The sequence below is a fragment of the Eleutherodactylus coqui genome, chromosome 6 (genome assembly GCF_035609145.1).
Source record: "Eleutherodactylus coqui strain aEleCoq1 chromosome 6, aEleCoq1.hap1, whole genome shotgun sequence".
NCBI lineage: Eukaryota > Metazoa > Chordata > Amphibia > Anura > Eleutherodactylidae > Eleutherodactylus > Eleutherodactylus coqui.
Window position 1 is genome coordinate 228,761,757 of NC_089842.1, and position 15,374 is coordinate 228,777,130.

Consider the following 15,374-nt stretch of genomic DNA (forward strand, 5'->3'; position numbering starts at 1 on the left):
TGAGCTGTGTATCTAATCCTATCCTGTGTGATACTGTCTGCTGAGCTGTGTATCTAATCCTATCCTGTGTGATACTGTCTGTTGAGCTGTGTATCTAATCCAATCATGTGTGATACTGTCTGCTGAGCCATGTATCTAATCCAATCATGTGTGATACTGTCTGCTGAACTGTGTATCTAATCCTATCCTGTGTGATACTGTCTGCCCAACTGTGTATCTAATCCTATCCTGTGTGATACTGTCTGTTGAGCTGTGTATCTAATCCAATCATGTGTGATACTGTCTGCTGAACTGTGTATCTAATCCTATCCTGTGTGATACCGTCTGCTGAGCTGTGTATCTAACCCTATCCTGTGTGATACTGTCTGCTGAGCTGTGTATCTAATCCTGTCCTATGTGATACTGTCTGTTGAGCTGTGTATCTAATCCTATCCTGTGTGATACTGTCTGTTGAGCTGTGTATCTAATCCAATCATGTGTGTTACTGTCTGCTGAGCAGTGTATCTAATCCTATCCTGTGTGATACTGTCTGCTGAGCTGTGTATCTAATCCTATCCTGTGTGATACTGTCTACTGAGCTGTGTATCTAATCCTCGCCTGTGTGATACTGTCTGCTGAGCAGTGTATCTAATCCTATCCTGTGTGATACTGTCTACTGCGCTGTGTATCTAATCCTCGCCTGTGTGAAACTGTCTGCTGAGCTGTGTATCTAATCCTATCCTGGGTGATACTGTCTGCTGAGCTATGTATCTAATCCTACCCTGTGTGATACTCTGCTGAGCAGTGTATCTAATCTTATCCCGTGTGATACTGTCTGCTGAGCCGTGTATCTAATCCTATCCTGTGTGATAGTCTACTGAGCCGTGTATCTAATCCTATCCTGTGTGATACTGTCTGCTGAGCTGCTGTATCTAATCCTATCATGTGTGATACTGTCTGCTGAGCCACTGTATCTAAGCCTGTCGTGTGACACCGCCTGTTGAGCTGTGTATCTAAGCCCATCATGTGTGATACTTTCTTCTGAAATGGTGTATCTAAACTACAATGTGACACTGTATGCTGATCTGCAGTATCTAAGCCTATGGTGTGTGATACTTTCTAGTATACGACTGTATCTAAGCCGACCTGGAAAGATACTTAGTTGGTGTATTTAATATTGTTATGTGCGATATTGTTTGATAAACCGTGGATCTAATCCCATAGTGCGTGTATCTAAGCCTATCTTGTGTGATATTTTCCGCTGAGCCTCTGTATCTAAGCTTACAAGATGCATGACTCTGTCTTCTGAGTTGGTGTATCTAAGCCTATCATGTGCGTTAGGACTGCTTCACGTTTGCATTTGCGCAGTTGGCCCCGCCCAGCACAATATATTGTCTATGACGGCCCCTTCAGACGGAGATATTTGTGCACGTTTTTGCGCAATACGCAGAGAATAGAGCCCAGTCATATCCGTGGGGTCGTTCCCTTTACCGATTTTTTGCATGCACTTGAGTAGTAGCGCCTCCACTATTTTCCTGCGTGTTTGCGCACCAAGGGCCTTGTAAAAGATTGTAGGAATGGAAAAAAATGCGCACGCAGTACGCAACGGGAAGCAGAATACGCGGCGCAAACCCACCGGGAAACGTACACATCAGGCCCTCATCAGGCCCTCGCCATTTAAATACGGGCGCTCTTTGGAACCGACCCAGTGACATCAATGGGTTTTATTCTCACAGATTTTGCACGTGCGAATACGCATGCAAACAGTTTCTCCGTGTGCGGGGCATGGGGTGTTGCGTGTGGGACACAACCACGCCCCAAATAAAATGGCTGTTTCGTCTAATGAGTTCCAGACGTGTTCTTTTTCAAGCAGAATTGCGCAGTGTATCACGCGCCTCTTTGTGTATTGCGCACATGTCTGTGCCCCCCATAGCCTGTGCCCCCACTACCTCCTGCATCTGACATCCGTTTTCACTGCGTCTTCTCGCACTCCCATAGACGTTCGTGAATTTGGGGCAGAAGAGGAACATTTAGTGACTTTTTGTACATGTAACATCAGTCCGTGTAAAAACCGCATATCTGAATACACCGATTTAAGGGGTCCGTAGGCGGTCAGTAAGCAAATGGACTGAATACCGACAGAAAGTAAGTCCATGGGAATGGGCCCTAACTGTCCGCCGCTGGGGTATCTAAGCCAATCTTGTGTGACTGCTGTATCTAAGTTTATACCATGTGATACACCCCTGGTAGTTATGTGTACATTGCCCTGTACCTGCAGCTCGCCAGCTGTCGCGCTCCGGACACGTGACTGGATCCGCTCGCTTCCTTATGAGATAAGTTTTCTTAAAGTCAGAGAAGCTTCTAGAAGTGAATATGGATGTAATGAGCTGAGAAGTGCAGACACCGGCTCCAAGGAGAGCAACATAACTCACTCTATACTCAGGCCTACATGTGTACATACATATAACACATCCACACAGTATATAAATATATTACCATACAGGGCTCATATAATACATCCACACAGTAAATAAATATATTACCATACAGGGCTCATATAATACATCCACACAGTATATAAATATATTACCATACAGGGCTCATATAATACATCCACACAGTATATAAATTAATTACCATACAGGGCTCATATAATACATCCACACAGTATATAAATATATTACCATACAGGGCTCATATAATACATCCACACAGTATATAAATATATTACCATACAGGGCTCATATAACACATCCACACAGTATATAAATATATTACTATACAGGGCTCATATAACACATCCACACAGTCCCTATATATTACCATAGAGTGCTCATATAACACATCCACACAGTATATAAATATATTACCATACAGTGCTCATATAACACATCCACACAGTATATAAATATATTACCATACAGGGCTCATATAATACATCCACACAGTATATAAATATATTACCATACAGGGCTCATATAATACATCCACACAGTATATAAATATATTACCATACAGTGCTCATTTAATACATCCACACAGTATATAAATATATTACCATACAGTGCTCATATAATACATCCACACAGTATATAAATATATTACCATACAGGGCTCATATAATACATCCACACAGTATATAAATATATTACCATACAGTGCTCATATAACACATCCACACAGTATATAAATATATTACCATACAGTGCTCATATAACACATCCACACAGTATATAAATATATTGCCATAGAGTGCTCATATAATACATCCACACAGTATATAAATATATTACCATACAGGGCTCATATAATACATCCACACAGTATATAAATATATTACCATACAGTGCTCATATAATACATCCACACAGTATATAAATATATTACCATACAGGGCTCATATAACACATCCACACAGTATATAAATATATTACCATACAGTGCTCAAATAATACATCCACACAGTATATAAATATATTACCATACAGTGCTCATATAATACATCCACACAGTATATAAATATATTACCATACAGTGCTCATATAATACATCCACACAGTATATAAATATATTACCATACAGGGCTCATATAATACATCCACACAGTATATAAATATATTGCCATAGAGTGCTCATATAATACATCCACACAGTACATAAATATATTACCATACAGGGCTCATATAACACATCCACACAGTATATAAATATATTGCCATAGAGTGCTCATATAATACATCCACACAGTATATAAATATATTACCATACAGTGCTCAAATAATACATCCACACAGTATATAAATATATTACCATACAGTGCTCATATAATACATCCACACAGTATATAAATATATTACCATACAGTGCTCATATAATACATCCACACAGTATATAAATATATTACCATACAGGGCTCATATAATACATCCACACAGTATATAAATATATTACCATACAGGGCTCATATAACACATCCACACAGTATATAAATATATTACCATACAGGGCTCATATAACACATCCACACAGTATTTAAATATATTACCATACAGTGCTCATATAATACATCCACACAGTATATAAATATATTACCATACAGTGCTCATATAATACATCCACACAGTATATAAATATATTACCATACAGTGTTCATATAATACATCCACACAGTATATAAATATATTACCATACAGGGCTCATATAATACATCCACACAGTATATAAATATATTACCATACAGGGCTCATATAATACATCCACACAGTATATAAATTAATTACCATACAGTGCTCATATAATACATCCACACAGTATATAAATATATTACCATACAGTGCTCATATAATACATCCACACAGTATATAAATATATTACCATACAGTGCTCATATAACACATCCACACAGTATATAAATATATTACCATACAGGGCTCATATAACACATCCACACAGTATTTAAATATATTACCATACAGTGCTCTTATAATACATCCACACAGTATATAAATTAATTACCATACAGTGCTCATATAATACATCCACACAGTATATAAATATATTACCATACAGTGCTCATATAATACATCCACACAGTATATAAATATATTACCATACAGTGCTCATATAATACATCCACACAGTATATAAATATATGACCATACAGGGCTCATATAATACTTCCACACAGTACATAAATATATTACCATACAGTGCTCATATAACACATCCACACAGTATATAAATATATTACCATACAGTGCTCATATAATACATCCACACAGTATATAAATATATTACCATACAGTGCTCATATAATACATCCACACAGTATATAAATTAATTACCATACAGGGCTCATATAATACATCCACACAGTATATAAATATATTACCATACAGGGCTCATATAATACATCCACACAGTATATAAATATATTACCATACAGGGCTCATATAATACATCCACACAGTATATAAATATATTACCATACAGTGCTCATATAATACATCCACACAGTATATAAATATATTACCATACAGTGCTCATATAACACATCCACACAGTATATAAATATATTACCATACAGGGCTCATATAACACATCCACACAGTATATAAATATATTACCATACAGTGCTCATATAACACATCCACACAGTCCCTATATATAACCATCGCTGTACAATAAATCCATGCCAGTTCCATAAATTGCCCACAAAGTAAAGGCATATGTAGAGCACACAGTATTACCATATAGGGACAACATAATACTGCCATATAGTACCTACAGAAAACTGACATATAATGCTACATTATCAAATGGGGTTAACAAAATAATGCCATAGAGCGCTCCCCATATACACTGCCATACAATGCCTACATAATATTCACATAGAGCGCTACATAATAATGTTATATGGTGAGCACCAAGATCATCACATGGGTTTAACAAAGTAATGCCATAGAGCGCTCCCATACACTGCCATGTAGTGCCTGCATAATACTGACACATAGTGCTCCATGATAATACAAATCAGTCCCTATAAATTATTGAGTCGTACTGTTACATAATAATGCCATATAGTGCCTATATGATATTGTCACACAGCACTGCATAACACTTCTATATAGTGCCCACATAATGGTACCATATAGTGCCCATATAATATTGCTACACTGCCTACATAAAGTACCATCCAGTGTTCATGTGATGTTATACAGTGACTATACAATACTGTCATGCAGTTGTACAGTGAGAACACAGCCATGCCATATAGTGCCAAAATAGTACTGCCATATAGTGCCTATATATTACACCCTTATGGAGTAAGTTTGCAACATTGGCAAGGAGGAAGTTTGCAGTAAAACATGCATGGTATGGGAAGTGGATGATGCCCCCTAATGGTGACAGCCCAGAGTCCATTGCCCCATTGTACGTATGCCATCACTCGCGAGTGCCCTGTATAGTAAGTAGACGTTACTTGCCCGCTCTGCCATCTGCTAGTCGCGCTCCGGCTGCAGTCTTCCTCGCGATGTTCTGCTACCACTAAATAAATGATGACGGGTCAACTTACCTGACATGGATACACCTGGCGTCCTTCGATCACACCTGGTCTGATCTGCAGCTACACGGAGACAAGGGAGCACGAAAGGCGGCATATTATTATTGAACGAGGAAACATGGTGACCTCCAACTTCTCTGTGATGTGACACTACAAGTCCCAGCATTCCCAGACTGTCTGCAGATGGAAGAACTGCCGGTTGTAGACTGTAGTTTACCAGAACATACTGCATGTAACTGGTAACCGTCTTGTGTTCTTGCTCAGTTTACCCAAATCCTGTGCCTGTGACTGCTCTCCTAATAGTGCCAGCAGCAGTGCCTCCATAACACTGCCAGCCAGAGAACCTCCCAGGAGCCAAAGTGTCTCTGAACCTCCCCACTGCTGGAGATTACAAAGAGTATAAGCAACAATGGAGCCAGACATAGCCATAACAATCATGGCCATGAGACCCCCATAATAGTGCCAGCCACAGTATTCCTATTAGAGTGATAACCCCAGTGCCTCCATAACAGTGATAACCACAGTGCCCCCCATAATACTGATAACCACAGTGCCTCCATAATAGTGATGACCACAGTGCCCCCATAATAGTGATAACCACAGAGCCCCCATAATAGTGATAACCACAGTGCCCCATAACAGTGATAACCACAGTGCCCCATAACAGTGATAACCACAGTGCCCCATATTAGTGATAACCCCAGTGCCTCCATAACAGTGATAATCACAGTGCCCCATAATAGTGATAATCACAGTGCCCCCATATTAGGGATAACCACAATGCCCCCATAATAGTGATAACCCCAGTGCTCCCATAATAATGATAACTACAGTGCTCCCATAATAATGATAACTACAGTGCCTCCATAACAGTGATAACCACAGTGTCCCCCCATAACAGTAATAACCCCAGTGCCTCCATAATAGTGATAACCACAGTGCCCCAAAATAGTGATAACCACAGTGCCTCCATAACAGTGATAACCACAGTGCCCCCATAATAGTGATAACCACAGTGCCCCCATATTAGGGATAACCACAGTGTGCCCCCATAATAGTGATAACCACAGTGCTCCCATAATAATGATAACTACAGTGCTCCCATAATAATGATAACTACAGTGCCTCCATAATAGTGATAACCACAGTGCTCCATAACAGTGATAACCACAGTGCCCCCATAATAGTGATAACCACAGTGCCCCCATATTAGGGATAACCACAGTGTGCCCCCATAATAGTGATAACCACAGTGCTCCCATAATAATGATAACTACAGTGCTCCCATAATAATGATAACTACAGTGCCTCCATAATAGTGATAACCACAGTGCTCCATAACAGTGATAACCACAGTGCCCCCATAATAGTGATAACCACAGTGCCCCCATATTAGGGATAACCACAGTGTGCCCCCATAATAGTGATAACCACAGTGCTCCCATAATAATGATAACTACAGTGCCTCCATAATAATGATAACCACAGTGCCTCCATAATAGTGATAACCACAGTGCCCCATAATAGTGATAACCACAGTGCCTCATAATAGTGATAACCACAGTGCCTCCATAATAGTGATAACCACAGTGCCCCATAATAGTGATAACCACAGTGCCCCATAATAGTGATAACCACAGTGCCCCCATAATAGTGATAACCACAGTGCTCCCATAATAATGATAACTACAGTGCCTCCATAATAGTAATAACCACAGTGCCCCCATAATAGTGATAACCACAGTGCCCCCATATTAGGGATAACCACAGTGTGCCCCCATAATAGTGATAACCACAGTGCTCCCATAATAATGATAACTACAGTGCCTCCATAATAATGATAACCACAGTGCCTCCATAATAGTGATAACCACAGTGCCCCATAATAGTGATAACCACAGTGCCCCCATAACAGTAATAACCACAGTGCTCCCATAATAGTGATAACCACAGTGCCTCATAATAGTGATATCAACAGTGATAACAACAGTGCCCCTATAATAGTGATAACCACAGAGTGCCTATAATATTGATAACCACAGTCTCCCTATAACAGTGATGATCCCAGTGTCTCCATAAGAGTTATAACCACAGTGGCCCCTCAGAATAGTGACAACCACAGAGCCTCCATAAAAGTGCTAACCAGGGGGCCCCCATAATAGTGACAGCCGTAGTACCCCCATACCAGTGATAACAACAGCGCCCCATAATAGTAATAACCACAGTGTCTCCATAACACAGATAGCAACAGTGTCTCCATAACACTGCATGGACAGGGGTATGCTGGTAACATAGACTGCTCTGTACTATAATTAGAGATGAGCGAACCTACTCGGCCACGCCCCTTTTTCGCCCGAGTACCGCGATTTTCGAGTACTTCCGTACTCGGGCGAAAAGATTCGGGGGGCGCCGTGGGTGAGTGGGGGGTTGCAGCGGGGAGGGGGGGGGGGGAGAGAGAGAGGGCTCCCCCCTGTTCCCCGCTGCTACCCCCTGCTCCGCCACGCCTCCCCCCGCCCCCCGAATCTTTTCACCCGAGTACGGAAGTACTCGAAAATCACGGTGCTCGATCGAGTAATTACTCGAAATGAGTATATTCGCTCATCTCTAATTATAATCACATTTGCACTGTAGGTTGTTGGATCTTCTATAACAGTCATCTATAAATGCTGACAGTGGTGATAACACCGTCCGCCGACAGCAGTGTGTCCACAGAGAGATGGTGCAACATATCACCCTGCAGTCACATTCTAGAGAACTGTTACAACACCCCCCAGAATGGGCAAGGGGTTTTTCACTCTTATGGGGTCACTGTTATGGAGTACTGTGTGTGTGTGGGGGGGGGGGGGGGGTGGGGGTGGGGGGGGGGGGGACACTGTATTTATGACTATTATTTGGTTATCACTATTATGGGGCACTGTGGTTATCACTATTATGGGGGCACTGTGGTTATCACTATTATGAGGCACTGTGGTTATCACTATTATGGGGCACTGTGGTTATCACTATTATGGGGCACTGTGATTATCACTATTATGGGGCACTGTGGTTATCACTGTTATGGGGACACTGTGGTTATCACTATTATGAGGCACTGTGGTTATCACTATTATGGGGCACTGTGGTTATCACTATTATGGGGGCACTGTGGTTATCACTATTATGGGGGCACTGTGGTTATCACTATTATGGGGCACTGTGGTTATCACTGTTATGGGGGCACTGTGGTTATCACTATTATGGGGGCACTGTGGTTATCACTATTATGGGGCACTGTGATTATCACTATTATGGGGCACTGTGGTTATCACTATTATGGGGGCACTGTGGTTATCACTATTATGGGGGCACTGTGGTTATCACTATTATGGGGTACTGTGGTTATCACTATTATGGGGGCACTGTGGGTATCACTATTATGGGGGCACTGTGGTCATCACTATTATGGGGGCACTGTGGTTATCACTATTATGGGGGCACTGTGGTTATTACTGTTATGGGGGCACTGTGGGTATCACTATTATGGAGGCACTGTGGTTATCACTATTATGGGGCACTGTGGTTATCACTATTATGGGGGCACTGTGGTTATTACTGTTATGGGGGCACTGTGGTTATCACTATTATGGGGGCACTGTGGTTATTACTGTTATGGGGGCACTGTGGGTATCACTATTATGGAGGCACTGGGGTTATTACTATTATGGGGGCACTGTGGTTATCACTATTATGGGGCACTGTGGTTATCACTATTATGGGGGCACTGTGGTTATTACTGTTATGGGGGCACTGTGGTTATCACTATTATGGGGGCACTGTGGTTATTACTGTTATGGGGGCACTGTGGTTATCACTATTATGGGGGCACTGTGGTTATTACTGTTATGGGGGCACTGTGGTTATCACTATTATGGGGGCACTGTGGTTATTACTGTTATGGGGGCACTGTGGGTATCACTATTATGGAGGCACTGTGGTTATCACTATTATGGGGGCACTGTGGTTATCACTATTATGAGGCACTGTGATTATCACTATTATGGGGCACTGTGGTTATTACTGTTATGGGGGCACTGTGGTTATCACTGTTATGGGGGCACTGTGGTTATTACTGTTATGGGGGCACTGTGTTAGGCTTTGTTGTCACTTATACCCGTCCCTCTATGTCCAGTACGTTCAGCCATCCTCATATGATATTGGTCAGCTTCTCTCATAAACCTCGGTACCCGCTGGCCTTCTTGCCCTCTTCGTGCCCCTCCTGCCTTCTGCACCTGCACCCGGACCCTCTTTCTCACCATTATTTGTGCACTATTGTTTATCACCGTCCATGTGTGGCACCGCTGTGGATACACCGGACGTATTATAGGGACCATGCGGTCTTTGATTGTTCTCCCCACCTGGGGTATTGTCTCTAACCATGGAGAGAGCCGCAGGGTCCGCCCGAGTTCATCCACCTCCGGAGCAGCGCCGTGAATAGCGCCCTATAGAGTATCACATCCTCCCCGCAGCGAGCGAGAGACAGGAAGCGGTCAGGAAACCATACTGAACAGCTCTGCTTCCTCTCTTCTGCTGCCGGCCTGGCAGGGGGTGATGTGTGCGCCACACGTGCTATTGTTACAGGCGCACCACAACACCACAGCCGCTGCGCGCACAGCTGGGGGATATCATCATTATCCGTAATTAACCACTCCAGGACCACCGAACGACTATTAACGTCCTGTGGTCATGAAGTGTGCATGAAGCGGGCTTGGGAGATAAGTCTTCTCCATGCCACCGGTAACTGTTGTGATCAGTTAGCTCTGATGGCAGCAGTTAACTGTTTAGATGGCACGGAGAAAGCTGACGGTGTGTCTAAACAGTCAATGGGGGGAGGGACCCCTTCTCACACGCCATCGTCAAACCCCAAAGTGTGAGTGGAGAATGCTAATGGGCCATCATAGCAGCCTAGAGCCTACTGAAGGCTCACAGAGCTGCCACACACATATGGCTGTCAAGCCCTACGCATGGCAGCATGAAAAATCACTGTCTACTGCAATACTAAAGTATTGCAGTATATAGTACAAATGATCAAATGAGATAGCAAGTTCAAGTCTCTTGAGGAAGTGTAAAAAATTAATAACGTTTTTGTTGAAAAAATTGAATAAAAACATGTATGAACCCCAAAATGGTAATAATATAAAACTGCAACTCACCCTGCAAAAAATGAGCCCTCACACAGCCCAATCGACGAAAAGATAAAAATGTTACGGGTCTCAGAATACGGTGACAAATAACCATTTTAGTTTAGGAAAGAAAAAGTATTTAGATAACGTCCCCTGGGGCCACCACCGAGTCGTGACCAACTCCTAGGGTGACGTCATATGACGTTTTCTTGGCAGACTGTTTTTGCAGGTTGGTTTGCTCTTGCCTTCCCAAATCATCTTTACCCCCCAGAAAGCTGGGTACTCATTTTACTGACCTCAGAGGGATGGAGGGCTGAGTCTACCCTGAGCCGGCTATCTGAACCATGCAACTCGCAACCTTCAGGTCAAGAGCAAGAGCTTAGGTCTGCATTCTGCTGCCTTAAGGCCCGGCTTTACACGGCCGTGACGGGCTCCGCCGCGAAATTCCGCGGCGGAGCCCGTCACGGTGCCCCCACGGAGACCCCATACTTACCTGTGGATCCGGCGTCCTCGCTCCAGCATGACGCTTCCCCGCCCACCTCTGCCGCGTCATGTGACACGCCCACCGCATCACATGACACAGCCGGCCGCGTCACATGACTCGACCGGCCGCGTCATATGACGTGGCGGCGGTGGGCGGGGAAGCGTTTTCACGCTATCTTCCGCTCCGCTACAGCGGAAGATAGCGTGAACGGACGGCTTCCATTGACTGCAACAATAACGCTTCACCCCGTCCTCACTTTTTTTTAAACTTCTAATAAACTTTGTGTCTCAATTCACTACTGAAATCTCTGCTTGCTGTCAGCGAACGGAAATGTTAAAGTTTAGACTTCAGGCTGATACATTGTAACAAACCAAGCCTCTTCTCTATCCCAGAGCAGGGCCTCAGAAAAAAACAGTGGGATTCTCGTGGTCACTAAAGGAGGGTGGTGTCTGACACCCTGCTATAGGGGAGCGGTGCCGTATGGTCTGCTTAACCCTTTAGTGACACGGCCTATTTTGGACCTAAGGGCACAACAAATTTTTGGGGATTTTCATCTTCACTTTTCAAAAGCCATAACTTTTTTTTTCTGTATGAGGCTTGTTTTTGCGTGGCCAGCTGTAGTTTTTATTAGTACTATTTTTTGGGTACATACAATGTATTTAGAACTTTTCTTTTTTTTTTTTGGAGGGCTAATTTGCACTGCAGGATCTGGAGCGGGCATTCGCCTCCGAATCCCGCAGCAAATACTGTTTAAAGACATGCTATGCAAAACGCTTTTCTATGCCCACGAGCGGAAATCAATCGCGATTTTCCGCTTGCAGGGGGTAAATTGCAGCATGTCCTATTCTAGTGCGGCCCTCGCATGGACGGCTTCCATTGCGGTCAATGGAAGTGTCTGTCCTGTGACGATTTCGAAAGGTCAATTTTGAATTCGCCACGGATTTGCGTCATTGACGGCGCGTCATTCTCTGCCCTGCGCATGTGCGGCGGCGCGCCAGCCTGCACATCTGCAACACAGAGAGGTAGACATCATACAGATATGGGGCGGTCACCGGCGGGGCACAGGGTCTGATTCCACTGCAACATCTCGGTCGGCATCTGACCCAGCAGTGTGCATTCAGCCTCAAACATACAGCATAAGGCCCCCTGTTTACGGCCGTGACGGCATATCGCCAGCGATATTCCGCCGCGGCGGACGAGGGGGGAGCGCTCTCGGGTCTCTGCAGTGAGCCTATCTAACAGATAGGCTCACCGCGGAGAAACGCGTCAAATTGTTGCATGCCGCGATTTAAATCCCGTGAGCGGAGAATTGCTATGATTCTCCATTCATGGACACCGCCGCTGCGCTTTCCCTAGCATCGCCCATGGACATGCAGCCTAAATGACATGATACATTTGTTTTTAAACAAGAGGAGAAAGTGCAAAATAGTTTTTTTAATTTACTATTTTTCATGTTCCTGTCGGGGGCTTGAACCTGCGATGCTATGATCACTCTGACAATACACTTATCATAGTGATTACAAGCCAATGCAATCAAGGCCATGGTAACCCATCAGCCCTCTGCAATCACAATGCAATCAAGGCCATGGTAACCCATCTGCCCTCTGCAATCAGAATGCAATCAAGGCCATGGTAACCCATCAGCCCTCTGCAATCACATGGCAGGGGCCGATGACAACACAGATGGAGTGCCCTCTGTCTGTGAACTTTTTGCATGCCCGATCAAAATTAATTGCGGCATGTAAGGGGTTAACAGTGTTGATCGTGTTTTCACCAAACCCAGCTGTTGCAGCAGGGGGCTGGCTGTCAGTCACAGCTTGCTCCCGCTGTGGTTGGTGGAGGCTCTGCATGTGCACCACTGCTCTGCACTAATGGGTGTGCGGGTCTGGGGGTCCCAGTGATCGGACCCTTAATAATTGGAAATGTGTCCCCTATCCATTAGAAATGTCTTTAATGAAAAAAGCCTATTAAAGGTTGGCCCCTGAGAGTGGCCCTCAGGGACCAAATTCATTTAATTCATAGATGCCATCACCATGGCCGCTTTGTTCCATTACTCATGTTGGGATTAGGTTAACCCTCCATCCTCCTGTTACTTACTGGTGGTCCAACAATATGAAGATCTTAGCTTACATCCTCCAGGTCATGACAAAAAGATCATGAAGAGCTTCCAAAGAGTGGTATTATGCTTATCTATCAGAAGGGTGTGTTTATTTAAGGTGGGTCACATCGCTCCACAAAGTCACTAAGGTCGTCCTCTTCCATCCATAATCACTGGTGTCACATCTCTGGTTATATGCTCTTTCCGGACCACCTCTACTGGCTGTACTTAAAATTACATCAGTGGAGGACTGATTTCAGTGTATAACCTGTAATACCTTGTTTTCCCTGTGAAGGCACTGCAGGGAAAATGATAAAAGCATAGAGGTCCTTCTTGATCACCTTGGAACCCCCAGCCGAAGCCAAATCCACCATCCAGGTTCATATATATAAGAATACAAGGACTGTTACCTTTATTGGGGATTTGTCTGGTATCTGGTGGTCCTGGATAGAAGCTCAGTCATGGTGGTCTGCCAGCAGTGAGGGTGGTAATGAGGCTCATTCAGGGTATCTCAGATGTCTTCTGTATAGCTGGAGAACTGCAGATTCCACCCCATAGTTGTGTATTCTGGGTTCCAGATGCCTTTCGGACAAGAGGAGGCTGGGAACACCCCACCCAGTATACAGGAAGCTCCAGCGATGACCCTGGGGTCTCGGGCCGTCATCGCAGCTTCGGCTGACTCTCTAATCCACAGTGAAACAAATATTCAGTCTATCAGCAGATTCCAAGTATTTCCCAACCCTCATGCACGCTCGGCGGCTCTGCTATTTTTTTAGAATGTTGCTCATACCTTCCAACTTTTGAACAACAAAAACTGTAAATTTTCATGGCAGACCACGCCCCTTTTACGCAAAGTAACACCCTCAGTATCTCATAATAGTACCCTTCAGTGACTCTCTCACAGTAATAGTGGCCCTCATAGTGGACCTAGTAATAATAGTGAACCCTGTTAATGGTCTAAGTAGTAATAGTGATCCCTGTTAGTGGTCCCAGTATTAATACTGATCCCTGTTAGTGGCCCCAGTTGTGATAGTGAATAGTGATCGCTTTTAGTGGCCTAAGTAGTAATAGTGATCCCTGTTAGTGGTCCAAGTAGTTATAATAATCCCTGTTAGTGGTCCCAGTAGTATTACTGATCACTGTTAGTGGTCCCAGTAGGAATAGTGATCACTGTTAGTGGCTCCAGTAGTAATAGTGATCCCTGTTATTGGCCACACTGGTAATTGGGATCACTGTTAGTGGCCAGTGTAGTAATAATGATCCCTGTTAGTGGCCACAGTTGTAATAGCGATCTCTGTTAGTGGCCCCAGTAGTAATAGTGATCCCTGTTAGTGGCCCCAGTAGTAAAAAGTGATCCATGTTAGTGGCTCCAGTTGTAATAGTGATCCCTGTTAGTGGTCCCAGTAGTAATAGTGATCCAAGTAGTAATAGTGATTCCTTTTAGTGGTGTAAGTAGTAATAGTGATCCCTGTTAGTGGTCCAAGTAGGAATGCTGATCCCTGTTAGTGGTCCCAGTAGTATAACTGATCACTGTTAGTGGTCCCAGTAGGAATAGTGATCCCTGTTAGTGGCTCCAGTAGTAATAGTGATCCC

General features: G+C 43.7%; 1 protein-coding gene across 2 annotated transcripts in view; it reads right to left on the reverse strand.

Moving 5' to 3' along the window:
* TNFAIP8L2 (TNF alpha induced protein 8 like 2) overlaps positions 1 to 14,509 on the reverse strand; it is a 41,893-nt gene extending 27,384 nt beyond the window's left edge. Inside the window, exons 1-2 of one of the 2 annotated variants that reach the window (XM_066609052.1) lie at positions 14,192 to 14,509; positions 6,053 to 6,103 (exon numbers count right to left, since the gene is read on the reverse strand). The gene's annotated coding sequence lies outside the window, so the exon portion shown is untranslated. The remainder of the gene's footprint in view (positions 1 to 6,052; positions 6,104 to 14,191) is intronic. The other variant, XM_066609051.1, reaches the window with a different exon arrangement.
* Between the last annotated feature and the right edge of the window lie 865 nt (positions 14,510 to 15,374).